This window comes from Arachis stenosperma, chromosome 2 (assembly GCF_014773155.1).
Source record: "Arachis stenosperma cultivar V10309 chromosome 2, arast.V10309.gnm1.PFL2, whole genome shotgun sequence".
In the NCBI taxonomy this organism is placed as follows: domain Eukaryota; kingdom Viridiplantae; phylum Streptophyta; class Magnoliopsida; order Fabales; family Fabaceae; genus Arachis; species Arachis stenosperma.
Genome location: NC_080378.1, coordinates 32778662 through 32789226, shown reverse-complemented (window position 1 = coordinate 32789226; position 10565 = coordinate 32778662). Strand labels below are relative to the sequence as shown.

The window sequence follows — 10565 nt, the reverse complement described above, 5'->3', positions numbered from 1 at the left end:
ATCATTGGTTTCGGCCCCAGAGAGGGAACCAGAAGAACCAAGATCTGATCTAAGAACTAGATGTCCAAAGATGAAAATACAATAGTAAAAGGTCCTACTTATAGAAAACTAGTAGCCTAGGGTGTACAGAGATGAGTAAATGACATAAAAATCCACTTCCGGGCCCACTTGGTGTGTGCTTGGGCTGAGAAATGAAGCAATTTCGTGTAGAGACTCTTCTTGGAGTTAAACGCCAGCTTTTATGCCAGTTTGGGCGTTTAACTCCCAATTAGGTGCCAGTTCCGGCGTTTAACGCTGGAATTTCTTGAGGTGACTTTGAACGCCGGTTTGGGCCATCAAATCTTGGGCAAAGTATGGACTATCATATATTGCTGGAAAGCCCAGGATGTCTACTTTCCAACGCCGTTGAGAGCGCGCCAATTGGGCTTCTGTAGCTCCAGAAAATCCACTTTGAGTGCAGGGAGGTCAGAATCCAACAGCATCTGCAGTCCTTTTGAGTCTCTGGATCAGATTTTTGCTCAGATCCCTCAATTTCAGCCAGAAAATACCTGAAATCACAGAAAAACACACAAACTCATAGTAAAGTCCAGAAAAGTGAATTTTAACTAAAAACTAATAAAAATATAATAAAAACTCAACTAAAACTACCAAAAACACACTAAAAACAATGCCAAAAAAGCGTACAAATTATCCGCTCATCACAACACCAAACTTAAATTGTTGCTTGTCCTCAAGCAACTGAAAATCAAATAAGATAAAAAGAAGAGAATATACTATAGACTCCAAATTATCAATGAAACTAAGCTCCAAATTAGATGAGCGGGACTAGTAGCTTTTTGCCTCCGAACAGTTTTGGCATCTCACTTTATCCTTTGAAATTCAGAATGATTGGCTTCTTTAGGAACTTAGAATCCTGATAATGTTATTGATTCTCTTAGTTAAGTATGATGATTCTTGAACACAGCTACTTATTGAGTCTTGGCCGTGGCCCAAAGCACTCTGTCTTCCAGTATTACCACCGGATACATACATGCCACAGACACATAATTGGGTGAACCTTTTCAGATTGTGACTCAGCTTTGCTAAAGTCCCCAATTAGAGGTGTCCAGGGTTCTTAAGCACACTCTTATTGCCTTGGATCACAACTTTATTTCTTTCTTTTTCTTTCTTTTTCTCTTTCTCCTTTTTTTTTCGTTTTTCTCCTTCTTTTTCTCTTTTTTTTTTTTGTATTCACTGCTTTTTCTTGCTTCAAGAATCATTTTTATGATTTTTCAGATCCTCAGTAACATGTCTCCTTTTTCATCATTCTTTCAAGAGCCAACAATTTTAACATTCATGAACCACAAATTCAAAAGACATATGCACTGTTTAAGCATACATTCAGAAAACAAAAGTGTTGCCACCACATCAAACTAATTAAGCTAGTTTTAAAGATGAATTTGAAATCCTGTACTTCTTGTTCTTTTGTGATAAAAACAGTTTTCATTTAAGAAAGGTGATGGATTCATATTCATAGCTTTAAGGCATAGACACTAAGACACTAATGATCATAAGACACAAACATGGATAAACATAAAGCACTAAAATTCGAAAAACAGAAGAATAAAGAACAAGGAGATTAAAGAACGGGTCCACCTTAGTGATGGCGGCTCTTTCTTCTTCTTGAAGATCCTATGGAGTGCTTGAGCTCCTCAATGTCTCTTCCTTGTCTTTGTTGCTCCTCTCTCATGATTCTTTGATCTTCTCTAATTTCATGGAGGATGATGGAGTGTTCTTGGTGCTCCACCCTTAGTTGTCCCATGTTGGAACTTAATTCTCCTAGGGAGGTGTTCAGTTGCTCCCAATAGTCTTGTGGAGGAAAGTGCATCCCTTGAGGTATCTCAGGGATCTCTTGATGAGAGGGGTCTCTTGTTTGCTCCATCTTCTTCTTAGTGATGGGCTTGAGGTCATGCCTTCTCAGTTGAACCGGCTTTGGATGCCATAAATGGTTATGGAAAAGCAATGCTTTTACCACACCAAACTTAAAAGGTTTGCTCGTCCTCGAGCAAAAGAAGAAAGAAGAGAGTAGAAGAAGAAGAAATGGAGGAGATGGATGGAAAGTGGTTTGAAGTGATTGGTGAATGGGTGAAGAAGAAGAGAGAGGGTGGTGAGGTAGGTGGGGGTCCTGTGGGGTCCACAGATCCTGAGGTGTCAAGGAAAAGTCATCCCTGCACCAAATGGCACTCAAAAATACGTTTTGAGGCATTTCTGGCGTTAAACGCCGGGCTGGTGCCCATTTCTGGCGTTTAACGCCAGGTTCTAGCCCTTTTCTGGCGTTTAACGCCAGTCTGGTGCCCCTTTCTGGCGTTAAACGCCCAGAATGGTGCCAGACTGGGTGTTAAACGCCCAACTGCTAGCCTCACTGGCGTTTAAACGCCAGTGAGTTCTTCCTCCAGGGTGTGCTATTTTTCTTCCTGTTTTTCATTCTGTTTTTCCTTTTTCAATGGATTTTGTGACTTCTTATGATCATCAACCTACAAAAAACATAAAATAACAAAAGAAAATAGTCAAAATATAACATTGGGTTGCCTCCCAACAAGCGCTTCTTTAATGTCAGTAGCTTGACAGAGGGCTCTCATGGAGCCTCACAGATACTCAGAGCCGTGTTGGAACCTCCCAACACCAAACTTAGAGTTTGAATGTGGGGGTTCAACACCAAACTTAGAGTTTGGTTGTGGCCTCCCAACACCAAACTTAGAGTTTGACTGTGGGGGCTCTGCTTGGCTCTGTTTTGAGGGAAGCTCTTCATGCTTCCTCTCCATGATGATAGAGGGATGTCCTTGGGCCTTAAACACCAAGGATTCTTCATTCACTTGAATGATCAACTCTCCTCTATCAACATCAATCACAACCTTTGCTGTGGCTAGGAAGGGTCTGCCAAGGATGATGGATTCATCCATGCACTTCCCAGTCTCTAGGACTATGAAATCAGTAGGGATGTAATGGTCTTCAACTTTTACCAGAACATCCTCTACAAGTCCATGAGCTTGTTTTCTTGAGTTGTCTGCCATCTCTAGTGAGATTTTTGCAGCTTGCACCTCAAAGATCCCTAATTTCTCCATTACAGAGAGGGGCATGAGGTTTACACTTGACCCTAGGTCACACAAGGCCTTCTTGAAGGTCATGGTGCCTATGGTACAAGGTATAGAAAACTTCCCAGGATCCTGCCTCTTTTGAGGCAGTTTCTGCCTAGACAAGTCATCCAGTTCTTTGGTGAGCAAGGGAGGTTCATCTTCCCAAGTCTCATTTCCAAATAACTTGTCATTTAACTTCATGATTGCTCCAAGGTATTTAGCAACTTGCTCTTCGGTGACATACTCATCCTCTTCAGAGGAAGAATACTCATCAGAGCTCATGAATGGCAGAAGTAAGTCCAATGGAATCTCTATGGTCTCATTTTGAGCCTCAGATTCCCATGGTTCCTCATTGGGGAACTCACTGGAGGCCAGTGCACGCCCATTGAGGTCTTCCTCAGTGGCGTTCACTGCTTCTCCTTCCTCCCAGAATTCGGCCATGTTAATGGCTTTGCACTCTCCTTTTGGATTTTCTTCTGTATTACTTGGGAGAGTACTAGGAGGGAGTTCAGTAATTTTCTTGCTCAGCTGACCCACTTGTCCTTCCAAATTTCTGATGGAGGACCTTGTTTCATTCATGAAACTTTGAGTGGTTTTGATTAGATCAGAGACTATTGTTGCTAAGTCAGAGGTATTCTGCTTAGAACTCTCTGTCTGTTGCTGAGAAGATGATGGAAAAGGCTTGCCATTGCTAGACCTGTTTCTTCCACCATTATTGTTATTGAAACCTTGTTGAGGTCTCTCTTGATTCTTCCATGAGAAATTTGGGTGATTTCTCCATGAAGAATTATAGGTGTTTCCATAGGGTTCTCCTAGGTAATTCACCTCTTCCATTGAAGGGTTCTCAAGATCATAAGCTTCTTCCTCAGATGAAGCTTCCTTAGTACTGCTTGGTGCATTTTGCATTCCAGACAGACTTTGAGAAATCAAATTGACTTGTTGAGTCAATATCTTGTTCTGAGCCAATATGGCATTCAGAGCATCAATCTCAAGAACTCCTTTCTTCTGACTTGTCCCATTGTTCACAGGATTCCTTTCAGAAGTGTACATGAATTGGTTATTTGCAACCATTTCAATTAGCTTTTGAGCCTCTGTAGGCGTCTTCTTCAGATGAAGAGATCCTCCAGCAGAGCTATCCAAAGACATCTTGGACAGTTCAGAGAGACCATCATAGAAAATACCTATGATGCTCCATTCAGAAAGCATGTCAGAAGGACATCTTCTGATTAATTGTTTGTATCTTTCCCAAGCTTCATAGAGGGATTCTCCATCCTTCTGTCTGAAGGTTTGGACTTCCACTCTAAGCTTACTCCATCTCTGTGGTGGAAAGAACTTTGCCAAGAAGGCATTGACTAGCTTTTCCCAAGTGTCCAGGCTTTCTTTAGGTTGAAAATCCAACCATATTCTAGCTCTGTCTCTTACAGCAAAAGGGAATAGCATCAGTCTATAGACCTCAGGGTCTACCCCATTAGTCTTGACTGTGTCACAGATTTGCAAGAACTCAGCTAAAAACTGATGAGGATCTTCCATTGGAAGTCCATGGAACTTGCAATTCTGTTGCATTAGAGAAACTAACTGAGGCTTAAGCTCAAAGTTGTTTGCTCCAATGGCAGGGATAGAGATGCTTCTCCCATAGAAATCAGGAGTAGGTGCAGTAAAGTCACCCAGCACCTTCCTTGCATTGTTTGCATTATTGTTGTTGTTTTCGGCTGCCATGTCTTCTTCTTCTTTGAAGAATTCGGTCAGGTCCTCTAAAGAGAGTTGTGCTTTGGCTTCTCTTAGCTTTCTCTTCAAGGTTCTCTCGGGTTCAGGGTCAGCTTCAACAAGAATGCCTTTGTCTCTGCTCCTGCTCATATGAAAGAGAAGAGAAAAAGAAAATGTGGAATCCTCTATGTCACAGTATAGAGATTCCTTTAAGTGTCAGAGGAAAAGAAAGGTAGAAGACAGAAGTAGAAAATTCGAACTTGTCCAAGAAGAGGGAGTTCGAATTTTTACATGAAGGAATAGTGTTAGTCCATAAATAGAAGGATGTGAGAAGAAGGGAAGTAATTTTCGAAAATTAAGTAAAAGATTTTGAAAACATTTTGAAAAACACTTAATTGATTTTCGAAAATAAGAGTGGAAAAGAAATCAAGTGATTTTTGAAAAAGATTTTGAAATTAGAAGTTAAAAAGATATGATTGAAAACTATTTTGAAAAAGATGTGGTTAAGAAGATATGATTGGTTAAAAAAATGTGATTGAGAAAATATGATTTGAAAACAATTTTAAAAAGATATGATTTGAAAACAATTTTAAATAGATTTGATTTTAAAAATTAATGACTTGCCTAACAAGAAAAGATATGATTCAAACATAAAACCTTTCTCAACAGAAAAGGCAAAAAATGTTCAATCAAATCATTAATTGTTAGTAAGTATCTTTGAAAAAGGAAAGAAATTGATTTTGAAAGCCTTTGATTGAAAAGATATGATTTAAAAAAGATTTGATTTTGAAAAACTTTGAAAACTTGAAAAAAAAATTGATTTGAAAACAAAATCTTCCCCCTTTGCCATCCTGGCGTTAAACGCCCAGAATGGTGCACATTCTGGCGTTTAACGCCCAAACTTATACCTTTTTGGGCGTTAAACGCCCAGCCAGGCACCCTGGCTGGCGTTTAAACGCCAGTCTGTCTTCTTCACTGGGCATTTTTGAATGCCCAGCTTTTTCTGTATAATTCCTCTGCAGTATGTTCTGAATCTTCAATTCTCTGTATTATTGACTTGAAAAGACACAAATTAAAAATATTTTTGGATTTTTAATAATGAGGAATAATCAAAATGCAAATAAAATCAAATAACAATGCATGCAAGACACCAAACTTAGCAGTTTGTATACTACTGACACTAACAAAATGAGAATGCATATGAGAAACAACAAAACACTCAAGTCAATAGAATTCAAAGATCAAAACAAGAAAATCATCAAGAACAACTTGAGGATCAATTAAGACACATGCATAAATTCGAAAAATGCAAGAAGATCAGAAACATGCAATTGACACCAAACTTAAAATGAGACACTAGACTTAAACAAGAAATATTTTTGGATTTTATGATTTTATAAATTTTTTTGTGCTTTTTTCGAAAATTATGTGAAAAGGAAAATAAAGGTATCAAAATTCTTAATGAGAATTCCAGGAATCATGCAATGTTAGTCTAAAGCTTTAGTCTAAAGGAATTAGACATGGCCGGCCAAGCTTCAGCAGGACATTGCATTCAAGAGCTAAATTGATGAGAATCAATCAGCTTTGGTGATGATAAGAACATCACCTTGAAACACTAGAATTCATTCTTAAGAACTCTGAAGAAAAAGACCTAATCTAAGCAACAAGATGAACCGTCAGTTGTCCATACACAAACAATCCCCGGCAACGGTGCCAAAAACTTGGTGCGCGAAATTGTGATCACTACAACTTCACACAACTAACCAGCAAGTGCACTGGGTCGTCCAAGTAATACCTTACGTGAGTAAGGGTCGATCCCACGGAGATTGTTGGTATGAAGCAAGCTATGGTCATCTTGTAAATCTCAGTCAGGCAGACTCAAATGTATATGATGATGAACGAAAATAACATAAAAGATAAAGATAGTGATACTTATGTAATTCATTGGTAGGAACTTCAGATAAGCGTATGAAGATACCTTCCCTTCCGTCTCTCTGCTTTCCTACTGCCTTCATCCAATCCTTCTTACTCCTTTCCATGGCAAGCTCGTGTAGGGTTTCACCGTTGTCAATGGCTACCTCCCATCCTCGCAGTGAAAGCTAATGCTCACGTACTCTGTCACAGTACGGCCAATCACCGGTTTGGTTCCCGCCCCTACTGGAATAATATCCCTCTTTTGCGTCTGTCACTAACGCCCAGCAGGTTAGGAGTTTGAAGCACGTCACAGTCATTCAGTCATTGAATCCTACTCAGAATACCACAGACAAGGTTTAGACCTTCCGGATTCTCTTGAATGCCGCCATCAGGTCCTGCCTATACCACGAAGATTCCGATTAAAGAATCCAAGAGATATTCACTAGAGCCTTGGTTGCTTGTAGAACAAAAGTGGTTGTCAGTCACCTTGTTCATGAGTGAGAATGGTGATGGGCGTCAATCATCACCTTCATCATGTTGAAGAACAAGTGATATCTTGGACAAAGAACAAGCGGAATTGAATAGAAGAACAATAGTAATTGCATTAATACTCGAGGTACAGCAGAGCTCCACACCTTAATCTATGGTGTGTAGAAACTCCACCGTTGAAAATACATAAGAACAAAAGTGATCATTGGTTTCAGCCCCAGAGAGGGAACCAGAAGAACCAAGATCTGATCTAAGAACTAGATGTCCAAAGATGAAAATACAATAGTAAAAGGTCCTACTTATAGAAAACTAGTAGCCTAGGGTGTACAGAGATGAGTAAATGACATAAAAATCCACTTCCGGGCCCACTTGGTGTGTGCTTGGGCTGAGCAATGAAGCAATTTCGTGTAGAGACTCTTCTTGGAGTTAAACGCCAGCTTTTATGCCAGTTTGGGCGTTTAACTCCCAATTAGGTGCCAGTTCCGGCGTTTAACGCTGGAATTTCTTGAGGTGACTTTGAACGCCGGTTTGGGCCATCAAATCTTAGGCAAAGTATGGACTATCATATATTGCTGGAAAGCCCAGGATGTCTACTTTCCAACGCCGTTGAGAGCGCGCCAATGGGGTTTCTGTAGCTCCAGAAAATCCACTTTGAGTGCAGGGAGGTCAGAATCCAACAGCATCTGCAGTCCTTTTGAGTCTCTGGATCAGATTTTTGCTCAGATCCCTCAATTTCAGCCAGAAAATACCTGAAATCACAGAAAAACACACAAACTCATAGTAAAGTCCAGAAAAGTGAATTTTAACTAAAAACTAATAAAAATATAATAAAAACTCAACTAAAACTACCAAAAACACACTAAAAACAATGCCAAAAAGCGTACAAATTATCCGCTCATCAGTCTGCCAATTGTAATGAGAATAAGGCAGGCTGTACCTCAATGATCCCCAGCTTCTCCATTACAGAGAGTGGCATAAGATTTATGCCTGACCCTAGGTCACACAGAGCTTTCTCAAAGGTCATGGTGCCTATGGTACAGGGTATCAAGAATTTGCCAGGATCTTGTCTCTTTTGAGGTAAGGTTTGCTGAACCCATGTATCAAGTTCACTAATGAGCAAGGGAGGTTCACCTTCCCAAGTCTCATCACCAAATAACTTGGCATTCAGCTTCATGATGGCTCCTAGATATTGAACAACTTGCTCTCCAGTTACATCTTCATCCTCTTCAGAGGAAGAATAATCTTCAGAGCTCATGAATGGCAGAAGGAGATTTAATGGAATCTCTATTGTCTCTATATGAGCCTCAGATTCCTTTAGGTCCTCAATAAGGAACTCCTTCTTGGTTGGGAGACGTCCCATGATGTCTTCCTCATTGGGACTCACGTCCTCCCCTTCCTCCTTGTATTCGGCCATATTGACTATATCAATGGCCTTGCACTCTCTCTTTGGATTCTCTTCTGTATTGCTTAAGAGAGTACTAGGAGAAGTTTCAGTGATTTTCTTACTCAGCTGGCCTACTTGTGCCTCCAGATTTCTCCATGATGAATTATAGGTGTTTTCATAAGGTTCACCCATGTAATTTCCCTCTGCCATTGTAGGGTTTTCAGTATCATAAGCTTCTTCTTCAGAAGATGCCTCTTTAGTACTGTTGGATGCATTTTTCCATCCATTCAGACTTTGAGAAATCATGTTGACTTGCTGAGTCAACACTTTGTTCTGAGCCAATATGGCATTCAAAGCATCAATTTCAAGAACTCCCTTCCTCTGAGGCGTCCCATTATTCACGGAATTCCTCTCAGAAGTGTACATGAATTGGTTATTTGCAACCATGTCAATAAGTTCTTGAGCTTCTGTAGGCATTTTTTTTAGGTGAATCGATCCACCTGCAGAGTGGTCCAATGACATCTTAGAAAACTCAGATAGACCATAATAGAATATATCTAATATGGTCCACTATGAAAACATGTCAGAAGGACACTTTTTGGTCATCTGCTTGTATCTTTCCCAAGCTTCATAGAGGGATTCACCATCTTTTTGCTTGAAGGTCTGAACATCTACTCTAAGCTTGCTCAGCTTTTGAGGAGGAAAGAATTTATCCAAGAAGGCTGTGACCAGCTTATCCCAGGAGTCCAGGCTATCTTTAGGTTAGGAGTCCAACCATGTTCTAGCTCTGTCTCTTACAGCAAAAGGGAAAAGCTTGAGCCTGTAGACTTCAGGATCTACTCCATTAGTCTTAATAGTCTCACAGATCTGCAAGAACTCAATTAAGAACTGGTAGGGATCTTCTGATGGAAGTCCATGAAACTTGCAATTCTGTTGCATTAGAGCAACTAATTGAGGTTTTAGCTCAAAATTGTTTGCTCCAATGGCAGGAATTGAGATGCTTCTTCCATCAAATTTGGACGTTGGTTTAGTGAAATCTCCAAGCATCCTCCTTGCATTATTGTTGTTGGGTTCGGCTGCCATCTCTTTCTCTTGTTCGAAAATTTCAGAAAGTTTGTCTCTGGATTGTTGTAATTTAGCTTCTCTTAGTTTCCCCTTCAGAGTCCTTTTAGGTTCTGGATCATCTTCAACAAGAATGCCTTTTTCCTTGTTCCTGCTCATATGAAAGAGAAGAGAACAAGAAAAGAAGAGAAATCCTCTATGTCACAGTAAAGAGGATCCTTATTATTAGTAGAAGAAGAAGGGAATAAAGGAAGGAGAATCCAAACACAAGGGTAAGGATAGGGGCAGTGATTTGAGATTAAGAGAGGTGAAGAGAAGTGTTAGTAAATAAATAGATAAATAGAAGAAGAGGAGAGGGGAAGAATTTCGAAAATTAATTTTGAAAAGGAGTTAATGATTTTCGAAAATTAAAGATGAGATTGAATTAAAATTAAAATTTAAAACAATTAGTTAATTTAAAAAGAATTTTGAAAAAGGGATGAGATATTTTCCAAAATTAGAGAGAGAAAAGTAGTTAGGTGGTTTTGAAAAAAATAAGAAACAAACAAAAAGTCAAATAGTTAGTTGAAAAAGATTTGAAAATCAAATTTGAAAAGATAAGAAGATAAGAAGTTAGATAAGATATTTTGAAATCAAATTTTTGAAAAAGATAAAATTTTGAAAAAGATATGATAAAAAGATAAGATAAAAAGATATGATAAAAAGATATGGTTGAAAAAGATTTTATTTTTTTTAAAATTAAAATTAATTACTTAACTAACAAGAAACTAAAAGATAAGATTCTAGAATTTAAAGATTGAACCTTTCTTAACAAGAAAGGAACAAACTTCAAATTTTTGAATCAATCATATTAATTGTTAGTGTAATTTCAAAAATTTGAAATAAAATTAAGAAAAAGA

At 38.9% G+C, this 10565-nt stretch overlaps 2 non-coding genes across 2 annotated transcripts; both read left to right on the top strand.

Moving 5' to 3' along the window:
* The first annotated feature begins 4313 nt into the window (after positions 1 to 4313).
* LOC130965085 (small nucleolar RNA R71) lies at positions 4314 to 4421 on the top strand. The gene has a single exon (XR_009081140.1). It is a non-coding gene; the product is annotated as a small nucleolar RNA R71 (small nucleolar RNA).
* A 4763-nt stretch (positions 4422 to 9184) lies between these two features.
* On the top strand, positions 9185 to 9288 carry LOC130964173 (small nucleolar RNA R71). The gene has a single exon (XR_009080278.1). It is a non-coding gene; the product is annotated as a small nucleolar RNA R71 (small nucleolar RNA).
* The last annotated feature ends 1277 nt before the right edge of the window (positions 9289 to 10565 follow it).